Source organism: Chrysochloris asiatica, unplaced genomic scaffold, assembly GCF_000296735.1.
Source record: "Chrysochloris asiatica unplaced genomic scaffold, ChrAsi1.0 scaffold00258, whole genome shotgun sequence".
NCBI classification, from domain to species: domain Eukaryota; kingdom Metazoa; phylum Chordata; class Mammalia; order Afrosoricida; family Chrysochloridae; genus Chrysochloris; species Chrysochloris asiatica.
In genome coordinates, this window is record NW_006408776.1 from 3,834,613 (window position 1) to 3,847,286 (window position 12,674).

Sequence of the window (12,674 nt, forward strand, 5' to 3'; positions counted from 1 at the left end):
GGTTATTAATGAGTCTTCATCCAATCCTGAGACCATGTTTTTCCTTCTCATATAATCCAGTTTCTTGGGTTATTTGTTCAGCCTACAAATTGAGTAAGTGTGGTTAAAGGAAAGAATAGTCTTTTTAAAACCCTAAAGGGAGTACTTCTTTGTTAGCATATAATATAAATTATACACTGATACACATGAATGATTGAAGGAGTGCATTACTTTAATTATAGGCCTGTTTACCTTATTACTAGGTATTGGACTATGAGAAAGGTCATTCAGTAGGATCAAAAAGTATCAAGTTTGTTCTGCTTATGGCCATAATGGGATTACACCAATTAGACGTACCCTCCTGTCTAAAGTAAGAAATTGGACAACATATATGCAATGCTGGTTTCCTGATGCTAGATAAGATTAGAAAAGTTTTTCCTAAAACAAGAGAAACAGTTGAGGTGAGTCCTGATACTGTCCCAGATTTCTGTCTAGAGAGAGTTTACAGTCAGCAGCTCAAGGAGGAGGAAACCCAAAAAAGAATCTGGAAGATTCTGTGAGTTGAGAAAACAGAATAAAAAATTTAGAGAAGTGAAGGTGGCAGGCAAGAATTACCAGGGCAGAGTACTGCAGAGGAAAGAAATGCACAAGAGAGAGAAAGAGAGAGCGCTTCAAAAAACTGCAGAGGGTTTTTCTCAACTCTTCAGCTGAGTGTTGATAAGCACACATTGTGAGGAAAGTATCTAAAGATAGGATAAATACCAGAAAGACGGAGACAGAACAATTCTTGGAGATCACATGGATCCAGGAATACTTTGTGTTTCCGCTAGCCAGAATGAAAAACCTCCTAGCTATGAGACATGCAACAGAATCCTCAGAAGGGTATTGCCTCAGTGGAAGAGACCTAGCAGCACTAGACTAAAGTCTGTTTTGGTCTCACCCAAAAAAGTTTGCAAGTAAGCCTTAAGAAGCATTGAGTATCTGTTAACGGTGATGGGAAACTTGGCAACAGTCACTGTGAAGGTTGCACAACACAATTAGTGTCATTGGTATCGCTGATACAGACATCTAAAAAATGTTAAATTGGCAAATGTTATGTTATATATTTTTGACAACAAAATTTTTTTAAGTAAACTTTGAAAGGATCGAATGTATTTCAACTTATTTAATTGCATCCCAGAAGAAAGCTCACGTGATTTTTATATAAATACAAAACGTAGATGAATTAATAATTAAACTTCAGCACCCAACAATGTAAAAATTCAGCATTCCTGGCATCCAAACAAAAATGAGAGCTTGCAAAGAAACAGTAAGATAATGAGTGTTAAAATTAATCAGTGGAAATGGAACAAGAAATCATAAATATAATAGAATTAGTAAGAAAATTTAAATCTTTATTATAAAACTGTACCATGTGTGTTAAAGAATCATGACAAGGAGATACATGGAAAATGTAAAGAGGATCTATATTTAGCTTCTAGACATGAAAAATACACCATCTGAGATAAAAATTTCACTGGATGGGATTTCTAGCAGATCAGACACCATACAAGAAAACTTAGTGAATTTGAAGACATATTAATAGAATCTGTCTAAAAGGAAAAACAAAGAGATCAAAATTTACATAGTTCAGTGAACTGTGGGACATTAAATGACCTAATATATTTGTGATTATAGACCCAGGAGGAGAGGAATTTAGGGGCCTGGAACGTGGAAGCACAAAGAATATGTGAAGATTGATAGTTGAAATTGTTCATATTTTAGAAAAATTATACACTCACAAGGTAAGAAGCTCAATAAAGCCCAAGAACAAGAGACATGGTAAAATTTATAACAAGATGTTGCAATCAAGTTGCATTAAAAAAGCACAGTAGGGAGCTGTGAGGACTATGTTGTAGCCAACCATCTTACTCACGGGTACACCAGGGGTTGGACAAACCACACTAGGCAAAGAACTTGCACCAAGATCAGGACTGAAATACATTAATGTGGGTGATTTAGCTAAAGAAGTCTGATCACCGGATATCATGGAGTCTGGCAAGATGACTTCTCCCAAGAGCATGCCAAAAGACACACAGATGATGGCACAAATGCTGAGGGATAAGGGGGTTACAGAATATGAGCCAAGAGTTTTAAGTCAGATGTTGGAGTTTGCCTTCCGATATGTGACTACAATTCTAGACGATACAAAAATTTATTCAAGCCATGCTAAGAAAGCAACTGTAGATGCAGATGATGTGCGATTGGCAATCCAATGGCGTGCTGACCAGTCCTTTACCTCTCCTCCTCCGAGAGATTTTTTGTTAGACATTACAAGGCAAAGAAATCAAACCCCTTTGCCATTGATCAAGCCATATTCTATCAGGTTGCCACCTGATAGGTATTGTTTAATTGCTCCAAACTATACACTTAAATCCTTGGGGAAAAAAAAAGACATCTGCCTCTGTAGGAAGACTAACAGTTCCACGGTTAAGTGTTGGCTCAGTTACTAGCATACCTAGTACTCTCACACTAAGCACACTAACCCCACAAACCATGTCTGTTTCAACTAAAGTAGGGACTCCAGTGTCCCTTACAGGGCAAAGGTTTACAATACAGATGCCCACTTCTCAGTCGCCTGCTGTAAAAGCATCAATTCCAGCAACATCAGCAGTTCAGAATGTTCTGATTAATCCATCATTAACTGGGTCCAAAAATATTCTTATTGCCACTCATGTGGTATCATCACAAAATACTGTTAGTGAACCATTAAATGCATTGAAAAGAAAATGAGAAGATGCTGATGATGCTGCTGATGATAACTGTGATAATTTGTAATCTAGCCTTGATGCATGTAATTTGTATTCTTGGTTTTGTAATCCATTGTACTTAAACGTGCATGCTGAATGTTTTCAAGTTGTGTCTCAGAAAACTTAAGTAGCATTTAATGAGTAAATAGAATACTTTTCATTTGAGATGTCATTTGTTTTTTTAATAAGTTATGGTTTTTAAGTGTAAAAAATAAAGCTTTCATTCATCAAAAAAAAAAAAAACATAGTAGGATAAGCATTGGACTGCTAACCACAAGATTGGCAGTTCAAACCCACTGGCTTCTCCTTGTAAACCCTATACAGGATCACTATGACTTGGAGCCAACTCAACATCTCTTACTAACAACATTGGTGAAGATTAAACACTTGAAAGCAATGAAAGAAAAAGCCTCATTGAGTACACAGGCTTCTCATTAAAACAATATACACTGGGAGAGAATAAAGCAACAATTAAAGTTCATGAAAGTTTTGAAAGACAAACCGGAATTCTGTACCTAGGTAAAATGTATTTCACAAAGGAAGGAGAAATGAAGACTTTCTGAGGCATATAAAAGCTGAAAGAATTTGTGACCAGCTAACCAAAATTCAAGAACTATGAAAGTCCTTCAGACAGATGAAAATGCAGCTGATGTACAACAAGGAATTAGAACACAAGAAATGGTAAATACATGGGTATATATGTATATATATACGTGTGTGTGTATATATATATAGTCCTCATTTTTGATTACTAATATATATTAAAATATATATATATATATATTCCTTATTTTTGACTATTTAAAAAAAAAGACAACATAAAACAATCTAGCAGTATAGTTTCAGGGTTATGTATGCGGTTACCTGTAGCAGAGATAGTTCAGCACTCAACTACCTTATTTTTTCACAAATAGGATGCAATGTCAGTAATGTATTCACACATATGACACCAGAAATAGTGAAAGTAAGTATAACAGTTCTGGCTTAGCCTGCGTGTTGTTTTGTAAACTAGAACTACCTGAAGGGTTGGTGATAAAGCTCCATGGAATGCAGCTTTATTCCGCAACACATGGATTACCATGAGTCATCGTACCAAACAAAAGTTAAAAGACATCTCAAAAAGATCAAAATGTTTCCAAGTAATTTAGCTACTTCCCAGAATAAAGCTCAAAAATATTTACAGGATAGAAAAATATGCAGCACCTAAAAAGGTAATGTTCATAATGTCCGGTATCTGGTTAAAAAAACAAAACAAAGGTAGACATGTAAGCAAACAGAAAAATATAACTAATATAAGGAGAAAAATCAATCGATAGAAACAGACTCAGATATAACACAGATGATAGAATTAGTTGGCAAAGCCTTTAAAACAGCTATTATAGTAATATTCCATATACTCAAGCATTTGAATTACGGTTTTGGTGTTGGAGAATAAACTTGAAAGTCCTGTGGGCTTCCAGAAGAGCAAACAAATCTGGGTTGGATGAAGTACAACCATAATGCATCTTAGAAGCCAGGATGGTGAGACCTCGTCTCTCAGACGTGAGACTTCTTGTGCAGCAGATTTGTCTAATGTTACCAGACAGGACTAGTCTCTAGAGAAGGATGTCATGCTTGGTAAAATGGAGGGTCAGCTCAAAAGAGAAAGATCCGCAATGAGATGGAAAGACACTGTGGCTGCAGCAATGGACTCAAATGTAACAATTGTTGAGGATGGCTCAATACCAAACAGTGTTTCATTCTGTTGTGCACAGGATCTTTGTGAGTTGGAACCGACTCAACGGCAACTAGCAACAACAACAAATACATCTCATAATCTAAAGGAAAAAATGTATACGAATCGTTGCCAATTTGCTCTGTAAACTGTTACCAAAATTTCTCACAATAAAAAAAAATACATATGTATGTTGCTGCTGTTTGTGGGCCATCGATTAGAGTCGGTTCTGACTCATAGCCTCTTTGCAAGATAAGTAGATTATCTAAAGCTCAGAGAACAGGTCTGAGTCTCAAGTATACATTTTTATTCTATGCAGCTATTATCCTAAACTTATGAGGAGGGGAGGAACAAACCTTGTCACTGAGTCCATTCTGACTCCTGGCAACCTTAGAGGACAGTATAGAACTCATAGAATTTCTAATAATAGTATTTTCAGAAGCAGACTGCCACATCTTTCTCCTAATGTGAGTTTGAATTACCTTTTAGTTATTAGCTGAGCACTTACAAAATTGACAACGCAGAACACATAGAGGGAGAAAACAATAATGCCAAGGAAGGGCTCTGGGAAACAAACACATTAAACAGGCAAGACCAAGAGCTCCCAGGGATTGCCTCTGAGAAGGAATATCTAGGAAGGTAAGATGAGAGGTGGAAACAAAGGAAGGGAGAATTTAAGGAAAACCAATAATAGTGTCAAATTCCTAAAGGACCTAAGATATTCCTGAGCCTTATTGACTGCCAACTTCTTATACTCTGACTATCCTTTTTCTTTGTTATCTTACCACAGATCCTCACTCCATGTATCTGTAGATTTTACTCATTTACCATAGTTACTACCGTCTTTCAGATATTTTGATTTTGACAATCTTAACCCTATATATGATTCTACAATGGCTGGTAAGAATGAAAGACTCAATCCAAGCAGATCAACAGGGAAGAGCTGAGCCTTTCCCCCCGCCCGAGAAAAGACATTTATATGCCTCTAAGACCAAGAGGGGGTGCTCTGGTAGTGTAGTGGTTATGAATCGGGCTGCGAACCTTAAGGTCAGCGGTTTGAAACTACCAGCTGCTCCGCGGGAGAAAGATGAGGCTTTCTACTCCCGTAAAGATTTACACCCTCGGAAACCCTGTACAGGGTCGCTATGGGTCGGAACCGACTCCACGGCACATAACAACAACAACACATATGGATGGAGTCCTGGTGTGGCGCTGTCAGTTAATGTGCTGGACTGCAAAGTTGTTTGACCCGCAGGGTCAGTGCTTCAAGCTCACCAGCCACTTCTCGGAAACCCTATATTGGGTCACTATGGGTCAGAACCAACAACATGCACATGGTTAACACATGATGAATGGTGTCTATTTAGATTTTCAAAAAGCCTTTCATAAAGTTCCATTCAAAAGGCTGTTTTAAAAATTGAGTCATCGTGATATGATGAAGACTGGTATAATACACAGGGAAGTTGCTCAGCAACATGAAACAATGGTTTAGGATAAATGGGTGTTTCTTGGAGCAAGAAATGTCAACATTGGCATTCCCCTATGACTAATCTTGATGAATATATTTATGAATTATCTGGCGGAGGGAATGCACATGACAACAAGTTCTGTTTATGAAAAGCCCAAGTCTGTGGTGATAACCTAACATTAGTATGGGGCCATGTGAACAGACAGAAAATACTGAATTGACTTTTACATGGGCAAAAATAAGATCCTGGATCTTTCATCTGAATGAAAAGATTCACACTTTTATTCATTCAGCATTTACTAAAGGTCTATTCTGAGGCCTCTGCGAAAGCTGGACAGTGAATAAGGAAGACCGTAGAAGAACTGATGCTTTTGAGTTATGGTGTTAGAAGAGAATATTGAAAGTGCCATGGGCTGCCAAAAGAACCAACAGATCTGTGTTGAAAGAAGTATAGCCAGAGTGCTCCTTGGAGGCCAGGATGGCCAAACTTTGTCTCTCATACTTCAGACATATTGTCAGGAGGGACCAGTCACTGGAGAAGGATATCATGTTTGATAAGGTGGAGGGTCAGAGAAAAAGAGGAAGACCCCACTGAGATGGATTGTCCAGGTGGCAGAATCGATGGACTCAAGCGTGGCAACAGTAGTGAGGTTGGCCCAGAATAGGGCAGTGTTTCGTTCTGCTGTGTATAAGGTCGCTACCGACTCAATGGCACCTAACAACATCAACAACTCTGAGGCCAGGGTAGGAGCCTTTAGGGGTGTTGTAGGATAAGCACTGGATTGATAATTGCAAGGTCAGCAGTTCCAACCCATCAGCTATTCCCATGGGAGAAAGATGAGGCTTTCTGCTCCCATAAAGATTTACAGCCTTGGCTAGCCTATACAAGGGCACTAAGAGTCAGAATTGACTTGGTAGCCGTGGGTTTGGTTTTTTTTTTCTCTGCATGTGGCCGGATATCGTGCTAGACGTTGGGGAGGAAATAATAATTAAGAAGGCATTTCTCCTTGCTCTTAATAAACCTAAATGGAACAAGAAGATATTTCCTGAATTCTGATACAGTACATTTAAAGTGCAGAAGGAAATACTTCACACACTAGGAAACACATGGAGCTTAGTGGATATAATACATCTGGACAGACTAGTCAGACACCGACATGCTTTTTCTTTTTTTTTTTTTTTTTCCGCTATGATTAAGTACTCATGTCTCATACTTTGGACATATTGTCAGGAGGGACCAATCGCTGGGGAAGGATATCATGTTTGGTAAGGTGGAGGGTCAAAGAAAAACAGGAAGACTCCCAGCGAGATGGACTGGCAAAGTGGCAGCATCGATGGGCTCAAGCGTGGCAACACTTATGAGATTGGTCCAGGACCGGGCAGTGTTTCATTCTGTTGTATATAGGATTGCTATGAGTCGGTTCCGACTCAATGACACCTAACAACAACAACAACATAAACGAAATATTTGCCATTTCAGCCATGTGAAATGAGTCATCACGTGCAACCATCACCACTATTGATCTCTGGTCAACTTGGCTGGACCAGGATTCTCAGTTGGTTTAGCAGTTAAGACGTAGCCATCACTTCCATGATGAGACCTGACACAATGCAACCAACCCCAGGTTAGAACTTGAACCAATAAGCCCTGATCTGATAGAATTATCTGATCTTGTAAACCCTTATTTCTAGGGTGCTAATGATATCAGGTGCAATTTATTTGTATTAGCTTGTATTTTGAGTCAATCTCTTTTGAGGTATAAAACAAGAGTGAAGTGAGCTGAGCTTAGAGGGACTTACTACCCTGAGCATAGAAGAGCAGGGAGTGGAGTGCATCCTTTAGACTTGGGTTCCCTGCACTGTGAAACGCCTCGATCCAGGGGAAGACTAAGGCCAAAGTGTATGGAGATCTCCAAAGAATGCTGAGCCTACAGGCACAGAAAGGAGACAAGGCCCTGTCCACAGAGCCAACAAAAAGGCCACCTTCCCCAAGGGCCAGCACTCTGAAACTGGACTTCAACCTCCTAAACTATGAGAGAATACATTTCTGGTTGTTAAAGACATTCACTGTGGTACTTCTGCTACAGCAGCACTACATGTAACTCAAACAATCTCCTATTCATTTCTAAAATTTTATCATCATCTTTAATAGAAACTCACTGTCCCTGAAGCAATATTTTTCATATCACCTGCCATCCACCACTGGTAATCACTAATAAGCTTTGGTCTCTATACATTGTCTATAGCCTATATGCCCTTGTATTATGGTGTTGAAGGAGGATATTAAAAGTACCGTGGGCTGCCAAAAGAACAAATCAATCGGTGTTAGAAGTATGGCCAGAATGCGCCAAGGAATGACCAGACTTCATCTTTCATACTTCGGACATATTGTCAGGAGGGACCAATCCCTGGAGAAGAATATCAAGTTTGGTAAAGTGGAGGGTCAGAGAAAAACAGGAAGACCCCCCAAGTAGATGAATTGGTACAGTGGTAGCAAGCAATGGGCTGAGACAGCAACGATTGTGAGGTTGGTGCAGGTACTGGGCAGTATTTCATTCTGTTGTGCGTAAGGTCACTATGAGTTGGTACAGTCTTAATGGCACCTAACAACAACAACATATATCATAAAGGTGAGAATCATACAATGTTTGTCTGTTTGTGACTGAGTTTTGTCACTCAGATAATGTTCTCAGGGTTATTCCGTCTCATCGCCTGTATCTGAACTTCATTTCTCTTTATAGCCCATTGGATATAAAAGAGCTCTGGTAGTGTAGTGGTTACGAGTCAGGCTGCTAACTGAAAGGTCAGAGGTGTGCCAGTCACTCTGCAGAAAAGAGATAGGACGATCTGCTTCATCATGAAGATTTTTGTTGTTGTTAAGTGCCGCTGAGTCAATTCTGACTTATAGTGACCCTGTATAGTGTTTCCGAGGAGTGGATAGTGAGTTTGAAACACTGACCTCGTGGTTCAAACTGGCCTTAAGGTCTAGTGCTTATCCTATAGCACCACACCAGGACAGCCAAGGAAGGGGCAGTTCTACACTGCTCTCCAGGGTCTCTGTGAGTCAGAATGGGCTCAGTGGCAGAGGGGTATGGATAGACCACATTTTGTTTATCCATTCATCTGTTGATGGACATCTGGGTTGTTTCTGTCTTTTGGCTCTTGTGAATAGTGCTGCAAAGGACCCTGGTTTATGAATATTTACGACCCTGCTTCAAGCGTTTTGGATTTGTACCTAGAAGTAGAATTGCTTGGTTATATGGTAATTATAGGTATAATTTCTTGAGAAACTGCCAAACTTGCCCCATTTTACAATTCCACCGCAATGGATGAGGATTCCAATTTCTCCACATCCTCCACAACAGTTTATTCTCTGGTTTTCTAACAGCCATCGCTTTTGTGATTGTAATTTGCATTTCTCTAAAGACTAAGGATGTTGAGCATCTTTTGACGGGCTTATTGATCATTTAAGGAGTCCTGGTGACATAGTGGGTTCAGCATTGGGCTACTAACTCAAAGGTCAGCAGTTTGAACTGCTGCTCCAAGAGAGAAAGATAAGGCAGTCTGCTTGTGTCAAAATGTACAGCCTCAGAAACGCTGTGAAACAGTGCCCGTCTACCCTACAGAGCTGCTATCCATCAGAGTAGACACAACAGCTATGGGTTTACTGACCGTTTGTATACCCTTCTGTCTATTCCAGTCCTTGGCCCATTTTTTCATTGGGATGCTTTCTGGTTGTCTTTTTGTTGTTCAGTAGTAGGAGTTCTTCATTTATTCTGTATATTAAAATCTTATCAGATACATTGTTCCCAATTGTTTTCTCCTATTCTGTAGGTTTCTCTTCACTTTGATAAGGTCCTGTGAGGTACAGAAATGTTTAATTTTGATGAAGTTAAATATGTCTATTCTGCTTTTGCTGTCATATCTAAGAATCATTGTTGAAAACTAGGTCCTGAAGAATTCCCCTTATGTTTTGTCCTAAGAACTTTATAGCTTTAGTTCTTACATTTAGGTAACCGATTCATTTTGATCTAAGTTTGCATGTTGTGTGAATTATGGGTCCAGCCTCATTCTTTGGAAAATGGAAATCCATTTGTCCCAGAATCACTTTGTTGAAGAGACTTTCTTTCACTATTGAATGGGTTTAACACCATGTCAGAAATCAATTGTCAATGGATGTATTAGTCTATTTATGGACTCTTAATTCTACTCCATTGTTCCGTATGTTTACAATTACATCAGTACCAGACTGTTTTTGATTACTGTAGCTTTACACTATGTTTTGAGATCTGAAAATTTGAGTCCTTCTACTTTGTTCTTTTCAAGATTGCTTTAACTACTTAGTGCCATTTACCCTTCCTTATCAATTTGAGTATGGATGGCTTTTCATTGCTGTAAAGAAGGCTGTTGGAATTATATATTGTTTTGGGATTGCATTGAATCTATATAATGCTTTGGGTAGTGTTGGCATCATAGCATTGTTAAGTCTTCCAGTCCATGAAAGTCCTTCCATTTATTTAGATTTTATTTGATTTCTTTCAGCAACATTTTATAAGTTTCAGAGTATAAGTCTTTTTGGTTTTTTTTTTTAAGTTTTTAGTGTGAAGTTTACATGGAAGAACATCAGCTTTACACTCATCGTATAGTATTTCGTTTCATTGCAATGATTACAATCCCCTCCATGCATCATCAAATAACCCCAAAGGGTACACTCCACAGACCCACACCCCCGGCCACCAGCACACAGCTCTTCTCCCTTCCTGAGTCCAGTGTCCCCAGCCGCTCCATCTGTCCATGGCATCATCCAGAGTATGAGTTCTTTATCTTCCTGGCTAAATATTTTGTATTTTCTTCTTTTGAATGCTATTAAAAATGGAATTATTTCCTTAATTTTCTTTTCAGATTGCTCATTGCTGTTGTATGGAAATCCAAGTGATTGTTATGTGTTGACCTTGTATTAATGCCACTTTGAGAAATTAATGTATTAGCTCTAGTGGTTGTTTGTGTGTGTGTATTCTTGGATTTTCTAGCTATCCTACTGCCACTGAGTCAATTGTGACACATAGTGATTCTAGAGGACAGACTAGAAGTACTCCTGAGGATTTCTAAGACTGTAAACCTTTACAAAAGCAGACTGCCTCATCTTTCTCCAAAATTGTAGCTGGTAGGTTAAAACCACTGACGTCTTAGTTAGCAGCACAATACTTGACCCACTGTGCCACCAAGGTCATGTTATCCTTCAAAAATGTAGTCTAGCCTCTTTCTTTTCAATTTTGGTACCTTTTATTTCTTTCTTGAATGATTACTTTGATTAGGACTTCCAATACCGTACTGGACAACAGTGGTAAAAGGGAGCATCTTTGTTTTGTATCAGATCTTAAGGGGGAAGTTCTCAGTCTTTCTCCATTGAGCGTGTTATGTCGATTTTTAATACATTTTTTAAAAATTATGTTGAAGGTGTTCCTTTTAGTCCTAATCTGTTGAGTGTTTTTGTCATGAAAGGATGCTGAATTGTGTCAAATGCCTTTTCTTCATCGATTGAGATGATCATGTAATTCTTTTGTTATTTTCCTTTGTCAATATACTGTATTACCTTGTTTTGGAGTGTGGTGGTTCTTTACAGTAAACACTGGACTGCGGAGTACAATGTTGGCTGTTTAAGTCTACCAGCCACTCCGTGGCAGAAGGATAAGACTTTCCTATCTTTCCTGGATAGATGTAGTTTTTTGAAACCCTGTACAGGGTCACTATGAGTCAGAATCAATTCAACGACACTTAGCAACAACCTTACCTTGCTTGATTTTCTAATGTTGAAACACCCTTGCATTCTTTTGGTTAATCCCATTTGATCATAATTATATAATCTTTTAATATGCTGTTTCAACAGCATATTAAATTTCAACAGCATATAAAATTCATTTGCTAGAATTTTGTTGCGGTTTTTGCTTCCATGTTTTTCTGTACTTTTCTTGTAAAGTCAAGGCCATTTTTATTGCATGTGACAAAAATCCAATTCAAAACCTACTTTAAAAAAGAGAGAAGATAAGCCAGGCTCCAGGCATAGCTAATTCAAAGAGGTAAGCAGTGTCATGAGTACTTGGTCTAGTTCACTCATTCTGTGTTGGTTTCATCTCAGACTCCTTGCCACCACACACACACACACACAGAACAAAGATGGCCTGTGAATAGGTATGGAAGATGGAGGACATTCCAGTTGTATATCTTCCATAGTGGCCAGAGGTACCCAGCTAAACTGCACCCAGATTTCTGGCCCACAAAAACCAAGAGATCATATATTTTTGTTGTTTTATAAAATTTGGGGGCAACTTTTGTGCAGAAATAGATAACTAACATACTGGGATGGGTATAATGAGACAATATTTATGCTTTTATGTGCAAATGATAAAGATGTAGAAAGACACACAGGACCAATCAAACAAATTTGTTAAAATGTGAAATCTGATTTCTGTAATATATTTGAATATTTCCTGTTTTGAGTACAGACAAGTCTTAACTCTCCCTCCCCCAAGATGAAATTACTGGGAATTATTTTTTATCTACAAATAGAATCACTGTATAGTAGCTGCATTGGTGGTGGTTGTGTGCCATAGAGCCGGTTCCGACTCCTAGCGACCCTGTACAGGGTTTCCGAGGCTGTAAATCTTTACAGGAGCAGAAAGCCTCATCTTTCTCCCACAGAACAGCTGGTAGTTTCGAACTGCTG

General features: G+C 38.7%; 1 pseudogene; it reads left to right on the forward strand.

Annotated features, from left to right (window-relative positions):
* The first annotated feature begins 2,006 nt into the window (after positions 1–2,006).
* LOC102815799 lies at positions 2,007–2,796 on the forward strand (annotated as a pseudogene).
* Positions 2,797–12,674: the final 9,878 nt, after the last annotated feature.